The sequence below is a fragment of the Canis lupus genome, chromosome 25 (genome assembly GCF_048164855.1).
Source record: "Canis lupus baileyi chromosome 25, mCanLup2.hap1, whole genome shotgun sequence".
Taxonomy (NCBI): domain Eukaryota; kingdom Metazoa; phylum Chordata; class Mammalia; order Carnivora; family Canidae; genus Canis; species Canis lupus.
Genome location: NC_132862.1, coordinates 29610973 through 29633059, shown reverse-complemented (window position 1 = coordinate 29633059; position 22087 = coordinate 29610973). Strand labels below are relative to the sequence as shown.

Sequence of the window (22087 nt, the reverse complement as noted above, 5' to 3'; positions counted from 1 at the left end):
GGTTTGACATACATTATAAAGGAATTTCCTAAGCTGTTGTGGCTGTTATGTTACAAGTATATAAATAGAGCCCTGGCTCAAAGCTGTTTCACAATAGTTCCAATTGCTCTGTAGAAAGACTTTTTGATCTTTCTTCCATCTTGTATATTTATTTGTGCTTGATCTTTTGGGTGACTGCCATTATTTTAGGAAGGGTAAAATAGAAACTTAGTCTTCTCTATCCTAACCAGACAGTGAATCATAACAAAATTGTACACATCCTGGGTGATTAACAAGAGATTAACACCTTCCTTAAAGTCTAAAATGAGAGTGTTGAGTGTCATTATATTCCTGTTTAACTGTTTGATAGGGGCCCTACCAAAAAAAAAAAAATACAGATTAACCATCACCAATAACTGTGCACTGCCATAAATCCCAGTTTCAACTGTTGAACTGAATATATTAAATTTACTAGAACAATTTAATGTAACCTATGCCAATTGGTAGGTTAGTATCCACATAGTGAATGCTATTTTCAATCTTCATTAACAAAGGTCAGTACTGGATCAGCCTGAGTGGCTCAGTATTTTAGGCATCAATTCTTGATTTCTGTTTAGGTCATGATTTCAGGGTCGTGAGATTGAGCTCTGTGTCAAGATCCATGGGCAGTATGGAGTCTGCTTAAGATTCTCTTTCCCTCTCCATTGGCCCCTTCCCCTGTTCATATGCTTTCTCTCTAAAGTAAATAAATAAAATCTTAAAAAAAAAAAGAGAGAAAGATCAGTACTACTTCATGTTTACATGGAAAGGATAGTAGTACACATTCACATTTTTGCCCTGAGTTCCATAAAATGTCCTGTTCTCAATGAAAATGTAGATAAAAGGGATTTTATCTTGCTATTTTCAGAATGTCTCACTGGTTCCCAATAGTGATAACAGCATAGTAATTTTGTCAATGAACATGATGTGACAAGTTCCTTGGGTGCCATAAAGGACAAATGCATGCCAAATAGTAGGTAACAAACCTTACAAAATTTTGCCTCAGTAATACAATATATAGGAGTCCAATGATTTGGTTCATGCTGAAACATATCCTCTATGGAAAAGAGCAAGGTTTCAATAATTTGCCTCCTTCAATAATTAAGAAACACATGCTTGCAAGTCTTCTTAGATGTCAGATTAGTATGTACCAGATTTTTTAATTCTGCTCTGTCCTTTGATCATGTGATATGACAGGACAGGTAGCTCATTCTTCACTGAAAGCTGATCCAGTACTTGGAAAATATGATCTACCAGAGCCAATGGTGCTAGAGATATCTGTGGCAGATATATATATTTAACTATATATTATATTTTTATATATATCATAGCACATCCCCTTAATATGTAGAATAAGACCATTCCTGCAGTAAAAACTAATCACTACGTAAAAATCATCTTCTAATACACTCATGGGCCCTTGTAGAGATCGGATACATGAAATATGATGCTAGAATCATAATTGTGCATTATTAGCTTTGTAAATAATATTTACCAAATTTGAGGAGGGATAGTAGAAATCCACATGATGATGAAAGTGGTACATTTTAGATCTGCATTAATTAGGTCCAGAGTGGAAAAGAGTGCTTCTCTCAGCTCATAGCTATTGCATCTCAGTGAGTTTTCTATGAGTAACTGAGGGAGGTGAAAAATATTTGGTTCTTGATCCTTGCATGGGTCAGTTTGAAAGAATGATACAAGCTGAAATTAGATTTCAGTTGTATGTGACCATCATACCAGTGGGAAGAGCTTCAAGTTGTATATTTGGTTATCAAGTTTGAATGGAGGGACAATACTGTAAAAGAAAATACACAGACATGTTGGACAGTAGCCAGAAGTTTGGCTGCTTTATTATGAAGATTGTAAAATGACGATGTCTAGAGAAGAGGCATGTAGACAGACCTATGGGAAGGGCACAGAAGTGTGTGAATCTTTATGATTCATATAAAGGCCTATCAGAAAATATCCATCATGGAGGTTATGTTCAACAACACTACTACTCATCACCCTTTGATCACACTTTCTTGGTTCCCATGTCTTTCTCTTTCATAGATTTTTAATTTTTTTAGGTGAATTTTATTTTCTAGTGGCTTCCTTAGAATAGTTGCATAAGAGTTATATTTTTGACACCCTTAATATCTTTAAAAAAAAAAAAACTAGTGATTAATATTACCTGGGTAGATAATTCTATATTTGAAATAATTTTCCTTTAGAAATTTCAAGGTATGACTCCTTTGTTTTGTGAGTTTCAGTTTGCTGCTAAAAATCGAATGTTAGTCTCTTTCTTTTTATTTTTTTCTTTTTTCTTTTTTTTTTGGCTTGACCTATTCCATTCATTTCTTCTTCTCTATATATGCTTTTAATTTTTTTTGTTTTTTATTTTTTGTATTTATTTTTGTTTATTTTTATTTATTCATGATAGACAGAGAGAGAGAGAGAGAGAGGCAGAGAAACAGGCAGAGGGAGAAGCAGGCTCCATGCCGGGAGCCCGACGGGGGACTCCAGGATCGCGCCCTGGGCCAAAGGCAGGCGCCAAACCGCTGAGCCACCCAGGGATCCCCTCTATATATGCTTTTAAAATCTTTTCTTTGTTCTTGGTGTTCTCCGTTGAAAAGATACACATTTTTTTTTAAGATTTTGATTTTTTATTTAAAGATTTTATTTATTTATTTATTCATGAGAAACACAAAGAATGGCAGAGACCTAGGCAGAGGGAGAAGCAGGCTCCCCACAGGGAGGCTGATGTGGGACTCGATCCCAGGACTCTGGTATCACGACCTGAGCCAAAAGGCAGACGCTCAACCACTGAGCCACCCAGGTGCTCTTATTTTATCTTATTTTATTTATTTATTTATTTATTTTAAGATTTTCTATTTTATTTATTCATAGAGACACAGAGAGAGAGAGGCAGAGACACAGGCAGAGGGAGAAGCAGGCCCCATGCAGGGAGCCCGACGCGGGACTCGATCCCGGGTCTCCAGGATCACGCCCTGGGCTGCAGGTGGCGCTAAACCACTGCACCACCGGGGATGCCCGCCCCAAGATTTTAAATTTTGTTATTACCTCAAATGTTCAGTGGGAACTTTTAATCTAGAAAGTTATGACCATTAAATTTTAGGGAAGTTTTTAGTATTTTTTGATAATTTTCTTCCACTTATTTTCTTTATTCTCTTCTGGAAATTGTATTAATTTAGCATTTGTGTTCTTGTAATGATATCTCTTATTTTCACCTCTCTGTATTTATTATCATTTGTGAGGATTTACTCATTTCTAATTGAATTTATTACTGCATTGTTTTAATAATTATGTTTAATGTAGTAGGATTTTTTGAACTCAATTTTTGTGTTTAGATTACATTTTATAATACTTCTAAGCGAATTAATTATTGTATTTTGGGATTTTTATTTTATTTGTGGCTTAGATCTATTTCCCTTACAATTCTGTTTTGCTAATTTTTTGGTATCATTTTGGCTATCCATTCATATTTAAGGGAAACTCATTAATCAGCATTGGAGTTGTATTGTGATTCTTGTTCATGTCTTGTGTATTATTGGAGGAATCCTTGTAGGACACAAGAAAGGAAAGAGCATTAAGGGTCTTACTATCACTGTTCTCTTTCCAGTAATGTGCCTTCTCCATTTGCTGAAGAACTTGCTGTACTCAAAATTCAGGGCTGCTTTGCTTCAATTTTTTTAGTGAATAAATATACTCTTCCAGATTGAGTAAAGATATTAGAATATTATTAGTCATCTGAAATTGAAAGGTGAGGTCAGGAGTATGAATGTCTATCTTTTTATTATATAATCTTTCATCCAATCCACCAGTTTTCAGACCCTTTCATTCTCTGCCTTTTGAAGTATTTGGTACTCCAATTATCAGCATTAAAACAATCATAATAATGGTGCCCCAAATACACAAATTAAGATGAAGAAAGAGTAAAAAAGCAATATTTTCTTTGGGGAATTCTGCCTAAGTGTGATTTTTTTTTCTATTTGGGAATGATATAGATAACTGACAGATAAATAGATAGAAAACATAGATAGGTAGATAGATATAGAGAAATGATATGGGTAATTATTATCATTCTTGGAAAATTGAGTGACTCTACAATTAGGCTTCTGTATAGGGAAAATTCCACAGCAACCATTAGTAAACAAAAAGGAGCTTAACTGCATAAAGAAACCATCAAAAATAAAAATTTTAAAACTATCTTTTTTGAAAAAAAGGTGAAATTTTATAAAGCATATGAAAAGAACAAGAATATGAAATCAACATTTGCTTGTATTCTCACTGCACTTGGCTAAGGAGGTATTCTCAGCCATAAAAAATTTTAGAAACACACTGAAATAGAGGTTTAATGTATTTGAAAAGCTATGTGGACCCTACCCTCATGGTATATATATTTTCACTCATATTTCCTTCATCTAATTTGATCTTTTGGATTTAGGGAATTTAAATATCTGCCTATAGCAAATATACAAAATCTTCCTTCTTCCATATATAAATTCTAATCAAGAAAAGCAATAGGTCATCCTAAAATCACAGATTTTTTAAAAAATAAATGGCATATCTGTATAATATGGTGTTTTGATCACATCTTCTGATTTTTACACATTAGGAAGCTGAGGCCTCGGAGGAGGTAAATGACAAAGTCCTACATCAAATAGAAGAGCTTTTGTTATCCTGTGCACTGTTCTATCCAGTATACCACGATGTCTTGAAAATACCATTTTTATATCCAATTATTGTTGTTTATTGGGTAGATTAATATATTTCCTAGATATGTGATTATTTCCAAACACTTCTCATAAGCTTTTCAAAGGTTATTAATATTCTTTCATTGTCTTTCAATAGATGTTTACTGAGTATTTTGTGTGTTTGCGCTATGCTAGGAATATCATTAATAGGTGAAAAATGTCAGTTGAACACTCCCCTAAAATTTGAATTATTTTTTAGTAAGAAACAAGGAGATGTGCTGCTAGGAATTTTTAAAAATTAAATTTCTACCTCCACCTTCTTGTTCTACGTAAGAGCATCCAAGGACTCCAGCTTTCTCCTCTCATGAGAAATTTATTACCATACAGCCCAGTCAGAGTAATGTAAATGCTATAATCAAAAACATATTTCATAAGGAATGCATTAATCACAATAGGTTAAATAACAGAAGTTTTAATATTTAATATGCTTTCCTAGAACAATGGAAAAGTTCAGCACCAAGATAAGACTCTAGGTGACATAAGGGAACCAGGGCAACATCTTATCCCCCCTGGAGAGAGCTCTACAGCAGACCCTCCCTTTGTTCCTCAAAAGCACCACAGAGAATAGCAATATCAAATACCCAACACAAGTAGAGTTTGCAAGGGCCACAAAAATGTCAGTGCAGCATGTCTTTAGATGATCTCTATAGAAAGCACATATTTTTTTAAAATTTTTTTATTTAAATTCAATTTACCAACATAGTATAACACCCAGTGCTCATATTTAAAACAACCCCAGTACAAATTAACGTGTAAAATATTCCTCTCTTCACAGTGAGACTTGTATTATGCAGGGAAGAGGAGAATGCCTCAAGTAAACAACTACATTGTAACTTTAAAGAGGTACTCAAGTGCAGGACAGAAATAGTTCCTTGTTTTTATTTATCCATCATCAGCTTCTTAGAATTCTTATTCAGAACACATAAAAAACATGAAAACTGGGCTTATTTCTGATGCTTATACTTTATTTAGGATTCACTTCACAAATGCAATTTTAAAACTAGAATATATTAGTTCAGTTCAAAAACAAAAACGTTCATTTCATTGATTCCCTATCTTGTGTGAACATCTTCCTAGATGCTGGGTGGAAAAGATGAATAAGAAACAATCATTGCTTTAAAGGTGCTTGTATCCCATTAGGGGAACAAACACAATATAATTTTAATATAATCTGGTAAGTGGAATATTCATTAAATTGTAAAAGTAAAACAGGTGAAGAACACCTAAACCAATCTATGTAATTTAGTTAGGAAAAGACCTTCTGGAAGAGGTACCCCTTAATTTGAGTGACCAAGATTAAAAAGTCAAGTAAGAAAGGTAGAACAGTTGAAGCAGAGGCCAAAATACAGTGTATCATACAACAAGGAAACCTGCAAGTATATTGGCAATTCTTCTACAGATGGGAGGCGGATTTGGTCTAACTAATAAAAGTCCAGTAAATAAAACCTCTATCTGTATGCCATGCAGGACTCAGCCAATTGTAATTAAATCTTACTGAAGAAACAAAACTGAAGATAATTTTTTGTTGTTCTTAAGGTTGTAGTATGTATATATGATATAGATATGTAATATCTACATTATATATGTTTCAGATCGTAATTTCAGGTTAGATTGCTTACATAGAAGTGAAAAAATGTTGTTTAGCAGACTGAATAGCACACAGTATAGTAATAAAAAATCTTTCCTTTTGTACTTTCTTCTATATTTTTCTACATTTAAAATGGAGTACCTTTGGGGAACTTGGATGGCTCAGTAGGTTAAGCATCTGCCTTTAGCTCAGATCATAATCCCAGTGTCCTAGGATTGGGCCCCGCATCTAGCTCTCTATCAAGAAGGAGTCTACTTCTCCCTCTCCCTCTGCCCCTCCCTCTACTTGTGCTCTTTCGCTTGCTCTCTCTCTCCCTTGCTTACTCTCTCTCTCAAATAAATAAATAAAATGTTAAAAAAAATAAAATGGAGTACCTTTAATGAACTTTATTTTTTTTTAATTTCATTTATTTATTCATGAAAGACACAGAGGAGAGAGAGAGGCAGAGACACAGGCAGAGGGAGAAGCAGGCTCCATGCAGGGAGCCCAATGTGGGACTCGATCCTGAGACTCTAGGATCACGCCCTGGGCCAAAGGAAGGCGCTAAACCACTGAGCCCCTCAGGGATTCCCCCTTTAATGAACTTTAATGTATATTTTTAACATTTACTTTCGTTCCTAGATCCAACTTTTAGTTTAAGTTCTAGAGTTTATCTCTATATCCGAAATATATACATTCTCATTACTTCTTCATCAAGATGACTTTAGAAGCAGTTAAGTGGATGAATGAATCTCTTACCACATAACCATATTTATTCTCATGATACCCAGCAGATACTTTCTACTTCAGTAATATTAAATATAACCAATATGCCCTGCGGCCATCTATTAGTCACTTAACTCATAATAACTCATGCAATACTCACCACAACCCGAGGAAACACCTGAGGTGTTATTATTTCTTCATTTTAGAAATAGAGAATCTGAGTCACATAGAGGTTAGTTTGCCCAAGTTCACATTAGTAGTAACATAACAGTCTGCTCAAATCTTTGGATTTCAAATCCTGAGTTATAGAGACTTGGAGCATCCAGCATAATTTTATGATGTAATAACCAATGCAGAATAAATAGTTTATATACGTATTTTCTAATAGATTTCCAACACCGTTCTCAGACTCTACTTAATAGATTTATTATCTTTTTGATCCCCATTAAATACCGAGAAAGTTTCTGAGAACTTATTACTATTTATCAAGAAAATAACACCAACTTCCATTGTATTCAATAACCAAACAACAGGACAACTTTCTAGATGTTTTTGATATGTTCAGAAGAGTTGAAGGCTAGCAGAATTACTGCAATGGGTTTTGTAAGAAGGACATATTTTTATTTCAGTTATTCTCCCCTAAATATGAGATTTCCATTCAAAGGACTCTAGTGAGGCCATGAATTTAGCCAAGGGTATAGCAGTGGTTCATTTCTGTAACAGAGGAGAAAACATAAGTCAATACAGCCAAAAAGACCAGCATTTTAAAATGAGTGATGGTAGCCGATGAATCAATTGTGCCTATTACCATTTTATAGTAATAAGAGAGGAAAAGGATACTTAGATTTGAAGGGCAGTAAATATGGAACAAATAAACTAAAATGGTATAACAAAGTGTGCAATCAACCTATGGAATATACTACTACGGAATGTAATATCATTGAATAATGTGGATGGATTCCTCAAACATTCAGGCAATTTTATGACCAGAGGCCACATTTGTCTTCATATAAGTTAAAAAGATGGTAATCAAATCTCATGCTTCTGGAAGGAAAGTGATTGCCTATTAGACATTATTTTGGATAATGTTTTTATTTGTTTTCTTCTGAATTATAAGCTGGTGTAGGGAGGCTATTAAATTGCTTTTTATTTTTTGGTATTTTTTGTTTGCCCCACTTTTATCTCATATGACTTTGTGTTGCAAATATTTGTGCACATATCCAAATCTCTCAAATTCTTAAATTGTTAACTCTCTAATGGGAAGAACTACATGTATTCAACCTATGTTTTCCCAGTAGCTGATAAAGGGAATTACATATGATAAGGAATCAGGAGGTATATTGCCACGTGTTCTTCTCTCTTAGGGAAAGACTGAGCTATTGGAAACATTCAAAGGATAATTTTAACATTCTTCTGAAATGTTACTTAGAAAAAGGCAATAGTGGGGCACCTGGGTGGCTCAGTTGGTTAAGCATCTGACTCTTGGTTTCGGCTCAGGTCATGATCTCAGGGTTGTGCGACTGAGCTAGCTCTGCATCAGGCTCCGTGCTCAATATGGACTCTGCTCAATAGTCTTTCTCTCCCTCTCTCTCTGCTTTCCCTCACTCCTGTGTTCTCTCTCTCTCTCTCTCAAATAAATAATTTTTTTAAAAAAAGGGGAATAGTTCTTCCATCTATATTTAGTTACAAGTGATATGATTAATAGCATATATTATGTGGTTTTAATTTTTCATTGATTCCATTATTTTTTCTGAGATATAGAATGGAATAGAGTAGATACTATTTATAATTACAGAAGACAAAACTGAGCACTAAGAATGGTGTCACCCTTCCCATCTGACTGTTGGAGGTAAATCCAAGAATCCAAGAGGCCAAACTTCCTAATTTCCAATCTGTAATCTTTCTATATATGACTCTGTATCCTCCACAATGTATTTAATCCCCAGAACTGAAGTATTTTACCAAGTTAAGTAAATGTAGTCCCAAAGCAAATATTGATTTTTCTCATCAAATTTTCAGCAGTGTGCTTCCTATTTTATTAGTATAAATTTTGCTTGGACATTTAGACACAAATTTTGGAGAAAGAAAAATGTGAGGAGGCACCAGTAATACTAGTAAGAGTGATCTGGTTGTGTAATTTCAAAATGATTTAGTTGTATAATATAAAACGAGAAAAAAACTTTAAAGTAACATTTGAAAAATTCTCTTTACATATGTGTGTGTACAAATAAATAGTAAGAATTTGCAGGATTGCTGAGAAAAATCCTCTCATTTCTCTACAGACCACAAGAGCATGTGTCTTTAATGCTCTGGAGAAGCAAGCTTACTTGTAATGATTACCAGAGCCCTCTCTGAGAAGCAAACTTTTTATAACCTGTTACCCATGACCATAACAGCATGCCTAGAACATTTTATTGATTTTTCAAACTTTGAATGACCCAGACTCTTGATATTTCATCCCAAGCCTCCTCTATCCAGCTCTCATCATTTTATTAAGTAGCAATTGTGTATTTTTGGTTGCTCAAACTGAAAATCTTGGATTCTCATTCTCTCACACTCTACATGAAATCTATTAACAAATTCTTGCAGTTCCTTTTTCAAAATTAGCCTGGGATCTGACCTCACCCGCACTTGAACAAGCTGCTAGCCTAGCCCCACCCCATCAGCTGGTAACCACGCTAGTGACCACAATAGCCTCCTAACTTGTCTCCCTGACTTCATTCATCACAGAAGCAAGCATCCAGAATTATCCCATTTTGACAAAATTAAAATCATACTAATCCTCTGATCCAAACCTACCCTTAGCTTCCCATCTCATTTATTATAAAATCGAAAGACTGTATTTTTCAGGGCCCTACGTGATCTGGACTTCAGTTACATTTTCAACTTTATTTCCTATTACACATTTCCTGTCTTACTTTGACCCAGGCCTGTTGCTCTCCCCACTATTCTGCAAAAATACCCAGAATGCTCACTTTCAGTGCTCTTCTGCTGGATATTCACAAGAATGCATTTTTTATTTTGATCAACCATCACCTCCTCAGAGAAGTCTTGCAAGATTATCTAAAGGAGGGACCCCCCCATCACAGTTATGCCATTATTAGGACTGACATTATATTTTATATTGATTTGTTCCTTGTCTGAGTTCCTTACCAGAATGCAGAGGGATTTTATCCACTTTTATATCCCTAATACTAAGAATAATTACTGTCACATAATAGGTTATCTCTATATATTGGATGAATTGATGGATATTCCATTTATTTATATTTATGTAAAAGATGTTTAAATAATGAATACATTGCTTGCTAAACTCAGTTCAGTCAATTGGAATGCATGCACATACATACAAATGTACTCCTAATTTGTTAATGTTTAATTAAGTGGCAGTTTAATTGGAAGGAAAAAGCAATATAACAAGGTAATGAGAAAATGGAGAGATGTAAATGAGTGAGAGAAGAGAAACTCAAGGAAAACATGAAAGGAAAGAAATGAAATTAAGGTGAATCATTAGACTCACTCTCAGAAGAAGTAGTTGTATATTGGAGTGGACCAGAAAATCAAAGGAGAAATTTGTGAAGAAAATAGGTGGCTGTGTTTGATAAAGAGTGGGTATTGTGTTGTATCAGTGGACCACACAGAATAGGTAGTCAGCCTGGACCGCACAATTCTAGTTAAGATGTGCTTACAGTGATTTTCTTCTGAGCCTTCTGCCTCACCAAGACACCCTTCCTGGAACAAATGAGAGCAGGATTGCTAGCAATGTTAAATGACTCTGGCTTCTTTTCTCCCCCCAGATTCTTAACAATGATAGTTTTTCAGCTCTGTAAGTCAAATCATGACATCTCTTTAAACTCATACATATTATTTCCCTGGTGCCAGAAGTTGATGTGTCATGGAAAGATGGCCTACAGCTATGCCTTATAAAGCTGAGAAAAATAAAGTACGCGATGTTCCTCCTGTTGTCAGGCATTTTCCTTATAACTAAACCATGCTGTCCCCCTTCATTCTGTTTGTTCTGACAAGTTTGCATGTCAGGCCATCTATTTCCTTTCGGAGTTCTCTGTTGATAAAGTGCTTGGTCATACTAAAAGTCCTGGAGAGCTCATCAGTGCAAGATTTTCACTGAACCAGCTGCTTATAAAATTTTTCATGGCAAGTCAGCAAAGTGTAAGTGTACAGCCATTGCCAGAGTGCAGCTTAAATGAATTGGTCAGACAGTTGTTTTGTGGGCTGTTTGTAACCTACACTATATCAAATATGTTCAGTGTTTCGATATATTTATAAATTTACCTTCTGAATCCTAAGGAAAGCTGAAAATGTGCTTTTTATTTTTTTTGCTATTTAGAAAGTGATTTTCAGTATAACTAAATTCTGCTTTTTGAACTTCATTAGACTCTTAATGTTATCAAGACACACCCCCAGGAAAGTATTTTCCATGCAATATAAGAAGAGATGAAAGATTACAATTGGCTAAAGATGCTGTGTGGTTTGCTATGATAACTTCTGGATATCAGACTAATACTCATGATTAACAAAATTAGCAAGATCACCACGGTTTTAGACCATGGATCTCTGATCTCCTGCAAATATACAAATCTCAGAATGACACTGCTTGTATATAAAGATTCCATAATACAGCAACTCTCTATATATCTGATCCATCCTGTTTTCTTGAATAGTGGAATGCTCTACATTAGACAAAGAAAGTGGAAACCAGCTATCAGTAAAAAAATAATTAGTGAAAAGTAAAACATTTTAGGTCAGTGTAGCACAAAATCAAATGGAGACTTGGAAATTATTTGATGAATTTCACTATTGAAGGTGACATAGGAAATTAATGAGGTTAAACCATCTCAATTTGTATTCAATTTACTCAATTATGAATAGTTCATAATTAAACTTTTATTCAAAAATTATTTAAATAATTTGGCTTCAGAATACTAGACTAAAATGGATTTATGTGTACACTAACTGAATCTTTAAGATAATTTTAGAGTAAAACTCATTAAGAGTTAAGTGGTCATACACTTCAAACATTTAAGGTTTTACAGATTAATAATTGAAAAATTTGACATTTTCCAGGGAATTTTAAGAAGATAATTAGATTAGCCAATTGATTCAATCTTCCATTAAAAAAGAGAAATTAACCTGGAAATGTTTTTCTTGCAAAAAAATTCTTTTAAAACACTGAAAATATTTATATTGGTTGTTGATCTAGTCCAAAAATACCAGTTAAGACTCATCTAACACTTCATTGTGGGTTATTCCTATTGATTCATTGGGAAATTAGAAAAAATAAAAAACCTGAAAACAATAACATCCATATTCCTTAAAACTACTAGAATAAATACAGAGTACTCATTTGAGTTTAAGACATCTAAAAAACATCCCCTCAATGTTTCCTCTCCTAAATAATGAAACTTTTATGGGAATCAGAGGGATTATTGAGTGATTCACTCATTGTACACTCAGCAACATACAATTAACACATCTCAGAGGTTATATAGTATTGCCATTCCAATATTAGAAGTTTGTGGTTTTTTATCATTTCTTTTTGTAAAACAGATTACTATGCATGTCTAAAATTAGATGGTAATTAGAGAATAGTAATATATAAACCAATAGTACATTTGTAGGAAAAGCATTAAATTTAATAACATCCACTGAAACTGAAGAAAAGCATCAGATCTAATTTCCTATGTTATCCAGACTAATTTAATCTTTGTCAGTGAGAAGAAAATCCCACTCATTCATTTATTCATTTTTTCCAGTAAATATTTCTACTATCAGATGGCCTGAGTTTATCCTTATATGACAAGTATATGGCTTTGAACAAGTACTTAATATCTCTGATCGTCTATTTTTTAATCAGTAAAAATGAAAACAAATGGACATAATAATAGTAATGATTTCATAGGATTGTTTTTAGGATAAAATGAGTTAATTCATGTCGAGCATTTAGCAGAGCTCCTGACACCCTGAAAACATTTAATTGTTCTTATGACATTTTAAAAAATTATATTTCCATGTACCCGAATCTATAAGAGACACTGGAGCTATAAAAGTAATAAAGACATAGTTTCTACCATTGTATAGATTTTTAGAAAGATTTTATTTTTTATTCATGAGAGACACAGAGAGAAAGAGGCAGAGACATAGGCAGAGAGAGAAGCAGGCTCCATGCAGGGAGCCTGACGTGGAACTCTATCCTTGGACTCCAAGATCATGCCCTGGGCCAACAGCAGACACTCAAACACTGAGCCCCCCAGGTGTCCTCGCCATTTAATAGATTAAGAGCTAGTGGTTAAGATAAGACAATAGCTAAATAAACTCATACACCTACAAAATTGTGATTTTGTTGGGTAATACAGAGATGCTAGCTGCTAGGAGAGCTATAAGTAGGAATCTGTCATAGTAAGAATGAATAGAGTTGTTTTTACTTTTGTTTTTGTTTTGTTTTGTTTTGTTTTTAATGACCAAGGGAAGAAAATGAACAGTGCATTTAACAGAAGAAGCATATTTAGTCTAAGAAGGCCTGAGGATAATTGTCATTACTACAAAAACAGCATCTACAAGTGCAGAAAATTCTCCATATTTCTGTTCATCGAGGGAGATGTTTGAACTACAGCTAATAAGGAAACAGGAAAACAATTCCTCTCTTCATGAAGAGATGATCAGCATACCAGGTACATGCAGTCACAGATACACAATACTTAAAAGTCCCAGAAACTGCAGCAGATGTGATCTTTCCCATAAATACCAAAGAAAAGTTCAGCCTTCCATGGAAGCCAAATTATCCAGTCTCAGGAAAAGCCTAAGCTGAGGGGATCCCTGGGTGGCTCAGCGGTTTAGCGACTGCCTTTCACCCAGGGCGTGATCCTGGAGTCCCAGGATCAAGTCCCACTTTGGGCTCCCTGCATGGAGCCTGCTTCTCCCTCTGCCTGTGTCTCTGCCCCTCTCTCTCTCTCTCTCTCTCTCTCTCTCTCTTTCTCTTTGTGTGTGTCATGAATAAGTTAAAATAAAAGCTTTAAAGCCTAAGTTGAGCAGTGTCTAGTGGGCTTGGTGCATGAGAGTCTGAAACCGTCAGTGTCTACAGATACGTGACTGCCAGTCTTCTCCATGTCCTTTGGAAAGGCAAACATGGGAAGAGTCATTGGGCTCCCCATGTTCCTCCAAAACAGAAGCAGGACATAGCATCTCATCAATTTTACACACAATGTTGATGCCCCCAAATTAGGAAAAGGATAGGATAAGGCACTGAGCTGCTACCAGCTGGGAGGTTAAAAACAACACAGCATACAAGAAAGGGCCTCAGAGCCTTTCTGAACTGTTCCCTTAGCCAGTATTTTGCACTTTTTGAAAATAAATATTCCCTGCTGTACTTGCTAAATATACAGTTTTTGAGATACTTATCCTAAAGATTGTAATTCACTGGATTCATAGTGGGACCATTTTTTTTTAAAGATTTTTATTTATTTGAAAGAGAGGGAGAGACAGAGCTCACACACACACACACACACACACACACACACACACACGAGTGGGGGAGGGGCAGAATAAGGGGGCAGGGGGAGAAACAGACTCCCCACTGAGCAGGGATCCTGATGATTTGAGGTTCTATCCCAGGACTCTGGGATTGTGACCAAAGCCAAAGGCAGATGCCAACTGGCTGAGCCACCCAGGTGCTCCATAGTGGGACCATTTTGAAAGTATCCCAGTTAAATCTTATTCAAAAAAGGTATTAGGGAAAACTGCAGTTAACCACACTGGTTATAGTTAGAGAAAAAAAAAAAAAAAGCCTGGTATCTAAACTCAGGGAATATCACCTATATTTGTTTGATAATCACATGTGAAATGAAATCCATAAAATTCTTGTTCACAATGTGATTTGCATCTCTCAACAAATTGTCTTGTTTATTCACAAAGTTGCAAGTTCAAGAACTCCAGCATATTCTTTCTTTTTTTTAAGATTTTATTTATTTATTCATGAGAGAGACAGAGACACAGGTAGAGGGAGAAACAGGTTCCATGCAGGGAACCCGATGTGGGACTCAATCCTGGGACTCCAAGATCATGCCCTGGGCCGAAGGCAGACATCATTCAATCACTGACCCACCCAGGTGCCCCTCCAGCATATTCCTATAGAGATACTATAGGGAAGATGGGGCATTAAAATTGTGATAAATAGAATGAGCATTATTGTTTATAAATTTCTATTTAAAGTGGTTTTCCACCAATTATTTTAATAAATAAGGTTAGGGATGCCTGGATGGCTCAGTCAGTTAAGCATCTGCCTTTGGCTCAGGTCATGATCCTAGGGTTCTGGGATGGAGCCTCATGTCGGACTCCCTGCTCAACGGGCAGTCTGCTTCTTTCTCTCCCTCTGCCCATCCCTCTGTTTGTGCTCGCTTTCTCAAATAAATAAATAAAATCTTAAAAAAAATAAGGTTATACATTGAGCAGGTATAAGTATTTTTATTATACTATTTATACATGTATGTCACTCAACAAATAGATATTTATTCGTATTTTTTATATATGCTGTGTATTTTGCTCCCTTATAGCAATGTTTACTACAGTTGTTCCAGCCTAAAGCTTTGAGTTGTTTAGCATCTTGTATCTTTCCCTCCTTCACATCTATAACTGAGAATCCTAGAGACTGGTTAGTACTGCCAAGCATAAGTGAACTATATACACTTGTGACTCAGAAGTTAGGAAAATTTCATCCCTTAAATAGCTTTCTATGACTTTCAGTTCCTTAGTTCATAAATACTTTTTAAAATTACAAATCCTAAAAATCTATGGGAGAATATTTCTAGAATTTTACAAGAAATTTAGAATTATAGAAATTGTGACTATCAATATAATAATTTATGCTATTAAATTCTCCCCAAACACCTTAAAAACTCATGTCTGTTAGTTCAAAGGCAAACTTTACAATAATATAGGAGTAAAGTGTGTGTTTTCATTTCTCTCTTCCATTTAAGACTGTAAACTGAGTGCATACGTACAGTCCTGTGTCCAGAAGACCAAACCATACGCTATGATGTTTGTGTTATTAGGATGATTTAATTTTAAAATCATTGCTATTTATCTAAAATCTACATAGGAAAAGTAGATGTGGATGAAGCAAGAAAATAAAATCCACCTTTCTCACAATGTTTTAGCATTTTCATTTCCATATCTCTTCAAAGAGTTTGGCCTAATTTGGGTTAGGTTTCCATCTCAATAGGTCTGCCCACCTATGCTAATTCAACTTTGCCTTAAGAAGCATAGATATCAAAAGTATCTCCTGCTGCTTAAGTATATTGCACTCTTCATTAAGGATTGAGGGAATATGTGCAAGGTAATGAGAACCCATGTGAGTTTCCCAACCATCATGAAAATCACTTGTTTTTCCATGGCCGTTCCTTGTATGCCAATTTCAAAGCCCCTGCCAACATCACTTCACTGTCTTTCTGTCTCAGTTCTTTGAATGAAAACTCTTAATGTGATGGCAATGCATTTAGATGTGAAATAAGATGTGAAATAAATAATATTTTCATATTAATTAAATGTAATTCTAATAAACTTAGTTTAGAAAAATATTTGCCACTCATTGTGCGACCTATTTACTATGAAAACTACAGAATAAAAGCAACTATAACCTTCTTATTTTAAGTAGTTTTGTTCCATGGATTTATGCAAGTATGTAGGAACTTGAGAGTTATCTCAACTATCCTCATGTAACAAACATATTTTGAAATTTACAAGAATAAGTTAAATTACAGTTTTAGTCATGTTTGCTTTTTAGATGATCTAATATAAACCTAAATGAAATTAAAACCTATTTTACTTATACACACATCTCTAAAAAAAATAATAATTCTTACTTCTAATGTTCTTTATATCCCCTGTACCTGTTATACCTCTTAAGAGAAGGAAGAAATGGAAACATTCCAAGGATAGACAAGGAATATTTATCCTGTTATAGGACACTCTAGGGTCCATCATAACTCAATGAAATATCAGGTAGACAATGGGGCAGTGGCCAATATTTTACCTTTATACTCTCCTAAAGAATGAAGAGATGTAGGTCAATCTGACCTACGTGCATAAGCCCAGGGGAGTTGCATCAGATTTTCTGTGCTGCAAGGTATCTTATTTTTTTAAAAGGTTTTATTTATTTATTCATGAGAGACAACCATAGAGGCAGAGACATAAGCAGAGAGAGAAGCAGGTTTCCTGTGGGGACCCTGATGTGGGACTCGATCCCAGAACCCTGGGATCACACCCTGAGCCAAAGCAGATGCTCAACCACTGGGCTACCCAGGTGTCCTGCTGCAAGGTATCTTAGTTTTGGTATCCACAACTGGCCTATCCTCAGATCCACATGGAGATCTCATTAAAATAAGAATATGGAATTTCACTTTGGGCACTCTGAATCTTAATATTTTCACTGGGTCCCACAAAACTGTAGTTACCATAGAACACTATTGTCAGAAAAAGAAACTGAACAGAGGTTATTTAATGGTTTGGATGAGAAGTCATGTTTTAGTAATCCCGCCTATTGTTCTCATAATTACATTATGCTGATGAATTTATTCTATGAAACACATGAAACATGAAATGCTAAGAAAGCATCTCATCAAACCATAAACTCTTTATAATGTAGCCTTTGATAAATTGTGACACATTTAGCATTTCCATTGCACATATTGTGTCCATCTCCGTGTAGAAATTCGAAAAAAGTTTAGTCCTCTTGAAACACTACACCAGGGTGTGTGTGTATATTCCCATTATTCAGTCAGATTCATAGCAAAACGATTTCAACAAATTCTAAGCCATTTTGCTTTGAAGAAATAAAACATGTATCACATAAAAGTCCATTGTTTATTAATTATATTTTTATGTTGAAAAAGTCATCAGGTATTTAGGTATTTATTTAAACTCGGTTTAACTAAATTTATTGTACATGATTCTTATCACTCAGGATGTTTTAATAATTATATTGTGTAGATTTATTTAGAAAATACATGTATTGGGATCCCTGGGTGGCGCAGCGGTTTGGCGCCTGCCTTTGGCCCAGGGCACGATCCTGGAGACCCAGGATCGAATCCCACATCGGGCTCCCGGTTCATGGAGCCTGCTTCTCCCTCTGCCTGTGTCTCTGCCTCTCTCTCTCTCTCTCTCTCTCTCTCTGTGTGTGTGACTATCATAAATAAATAAAAAAAATAAAAAATAAAAAATAAATTAAAAAAAATTTAAAGAAAATGCATGTATTCACGTAGTAAAAAGGATTGCTGTATACGTGAAAAACTTTTGTCTTTTCAAATTCCATTTTGCATATATTTTTCATATTTCCCACTTCACTATAATAAACTTACTTAGCATTAGTATGCCATCTAGCTTTTTAATGTTGTGTAAAATACTTCAGGACCATTCTGAATATAATGGGAGTTGTGAGAGTCTCTGTGGTGACTCTAACAACACAGAACTTTTTGTAAAAAGAAAAAAAAAAAAAAGAATGAAAGGATGTGATTTGCTTGCCAATTTCCTCATTATGTGAGAACCAGGGTGCTAAATCCTAAGCTAAAGTTGGTCTGAATGAAAAATACTGACACACTTGCTTTTCTTCTTTCTTCTTCATTGTCTGGTAGCATCAAGACAGCGAGATTCCCTGATTTAAGATCTCAGTTGCATCCTTGCTCACAAAAGCAGAACATATCCAACCAAAAGTCATTTTGCATCTTTTTTTATACGTAATTCAAGTTTTCATTGTGTATTTTCTTCTAAAGAAGCAAAACAAAATAATCAAGCAAAAAAACAACAACAAAGAAACCTCTAAAAACTTCGTAACATACCAGTTATGAGCAGCCACGCTTTAACATTGCTGCTGCCACCTCGTGGCTTCCCTTTGGAAAGCTATCTACTGGTTTGAGCGGAATAAACTGCAGGAGGCTTTTCAAACCGCTAAGCAGTCAAGAAGATTCTCCTCCTGCGTTATTCCTCCTTTCACCAGAAACAAGTTTTAGCAAACAGAAGAAAAATAAATTCCATTCAAAAGAATTCTAAATCCTTCATCAACCAAGAACAGAGAAGCTGATACATTTTAAGGAATGCATTGGGGAACTACACTTACTACTATCTAAATTACATATACAAACTTCCCAAACCCTCCCTTTTTGTGATTTAAGATTTTCTATTGGTATTTCAGGTAGTAGATGTACTGGCTGCCACAGAGTAAAAGATTGGGAGGAAAAAAGAGATGGATGAAAAGGGAGATGAGAAGTCAGAGATAAGCTGTGACTAGCAATTAGTTTGTCTCCAATTCGTTGCTTACTAAGTCCTAAAAGTGATGATTATGGTTATTGTTTTTGTTGTGGGCTTTTCCCTCTGCTTTTCTGTTTATTTTTTCTGTATCGTACAGAAAAGAATTCAAGAGATGAATGCCAGTCATTCATCAAGTAGGGGAAATGAGCCAATATCCTTTGAAATGATTAGACAAAATAAGAACATCCCTTCTGTTCTTCTCAGGTAATTTGATGTGAGCATTACTCTATTAACTAATTTTCTGAAGGAATAAGTGACCACTAACTTAAAATAGGGTAGATGTTTGGACACAGAAGGGAAGAACAGAAGTGCTGTAGGCAATAGAAAAGCAAAGGACCTGGTGCATGTTATATACTAAGGCAAAATGATTGAAAAGTTTACCAGAATTGCTAAAAGCATTTTGGCCACTTTCAGCCTCATATTGCAAAATTTGAAAATAACTGTCAGCTATTCATGTTGCAAATATCCCAAAATATCACACTACACATGGAATTTGTATTGCAAATTTTGTCACGGACAATATGGTGTTAAAAGCCTATACTAGGAAGAGACAGACATCATACATTTAAAAAATTAATGCAAAGGTAGGATATAATAATAATAGAGTGGAAATTCAATCGGTGCTTGATGTTATACAATCAAGATACAATAGTGAGAATAGAAATCACTCCAAGTTTTTAAACAGAGGGAATTTCATGCCAGGGATTATAACACAAGTGATGAAATACATGGGAATCTCCAACCCCAAAATTAGCAACTACGAGAAGCTGCTACCACTCCTATTCTTGATCATCAAAGGAAAGAGTCAGTGTTACCCAAAGAAAGAAGCCAAAGCCACCCAAAAGAAGCTGATCCATGGCAGACCTGTGTATTCATTCAAACAGTGAGTTATGAGGACGATGCAACTATTGCTAGAGAAGCAAAGAGAAAAACCCTACTGGCTCCTTTCCACTTGTCCCCCAGTCTTAAAATAGAACCTTTAACTGACTGAAAAAAAAAAGTTAAAACCTGGGTCACATGAGAACGTGGAACACAATCTGCAATGATCAGCACTTAATACAGGATGGAGCCAAGAAAGACAAAGGAATGAATTTGAGATCAAAACCAGTCAAGGACTGGCATAGGTAAGGTCAGTGAGAGGGTCAGATAGAAGAGCATAACCTGAGCCATGAAGAAAGAATAGAATGTGAAGAGGAGAAAGAAAGAAAAAAAGCCTATCATGGCAGCAAACCATGCGACGCAGGATAAGCAGAACAGACTAAATGGTACAATCAGGAAACAATGAGAAGAAGACTAAGCAATTGAAAAAGAGTGTGGCTCGGAGGGTCAGAAAGCCTTGACTGCTAGAAGGAGAAGTTTGAAATCAATCCATAGACCAGCATTTCCCAAAGACTGCTATATAGGATGCTAGTTCTAGAAGATGCTAACAGAGTTTACTTATGTAAATGGTGTCATTGTCACAAGAGTTTGGGAAATGTCAGAGCTTTCAGTCTTTTCTATTTGATTTTATATTTATTTATTTGTTTGTTTGTGATGCCTCTCAAGGGCCCTTGTTTTGCCACAAGACACTCTGAAAAAATTGCTAAAGAATTGGGAAATCCTGCCACTTAACACACTGAATGAGGAATTAGATGTTCATAAAGTAACTAATCCCTAAAGACTGAAGTAAGTAAAAATACTATTATAGTAAGCTATAATTGATTCAGATTTCAACTAATTCAGAGTTTATGATCTATTAGCTGGAACTGTGCCATCAATTGAAAAGTGTTTGTTTAAAAGAATCAAGTGTTAATGGATTTTAACATAATAGATTTGATCTGGAAAAAGAAAGCTGATGATTATAAATAAGTCTCATTTATTCACTGAAGAACAAATGGCAAAGTCTCTTATTAAATAAGGGGTTTTAGTTGCCAAAATATTTGTAACAATATTTATTTAAAATTATTCCGAATGAGGGATGCCTGAGTGGCTCAGTGGTTGAGCATCTGCCTTTGGCTCAGGTCATGATCCTGGGGTCCTGGAATCGAGTCCTGCATCAGTCTCATCACAGGGAGCCTGCTTCTCCCCTGCCTATGTCTCTGCCTCTCTCTGTGTGTCTTTCATAAACAAATAAATAAATCTTTTTAAAAAGATTATTCTAAACAAAATTATTACTTAATCCAGAAATTGTTCTAATGATGGAGACCTCTGTTTAGAAGGTCAAAGTAGCTCTTGATAAAAACTTTTAAAACTACTGAGACAAACCCCATTGTCTACTGGTATCCAGTAATGGGTAGGAGATAGCTAATATCTCATTCCTTCCCTTCTTGGGCAGTTGCAAGGTGAGAGAAGCATGACTTTGTCTTCTGAGAAAACATTATTAATAGAGCACACTAGTGGAAAAACACCAGGAATTCTTACCTATAAAATGTTTGGGGAGGATATACCTGGTTGGTGGGTCTGAATTGCTTATTGTAGATAAACCTGGAGTTTATTGTTTATAGAGCATAGATGACTGGTGAATGGGGAGTAGTCACATGAGCTGTGTAATTAATAGAATACAAAACAAGAGTTTTCCAAAATATGGCTAACTTTTATGGTCAATACTCCTGCATATATTACTCATAAACCTCGTAGGTTAATCCTAAATCGAAATGTGAATCAATGTGGGAGAACGTAGCAATGAGGAGCTACATTTGACATTTTGAGTTCTTCCAGGGAAGGA

At 35.2% G+C, this 22087-nt stretch overlaps 1 long non-coding RNA gene across 3 annotated transcripts in view; it reads left to right on the top strand.

The window, feature by feature from the left end:
• LOC140616864 (uncharacterized) overlaps positions 1–22087 on the top strand; it is a 183805-nt gene that overhangs the window by 95004 nt on the left and 66714 nt on the right. The window contains exons 4-5 of one of the 3 annotated variants that reach the window (XR_012017194.1): positions 13553–13757; positions 18711–21410. The exons of the other annotated variants lie outside the window; for them this stretch is intronic. This is a non-coding gene — a long non-coding RNA (uncharacterized lncRNA). Of the gene's footprint in view, positions 1–13552; positions 13758–18710; positions 21411–22087 lie in introns of those variants that run through there. 3 annotated transcript variants of the gene reach the window in all.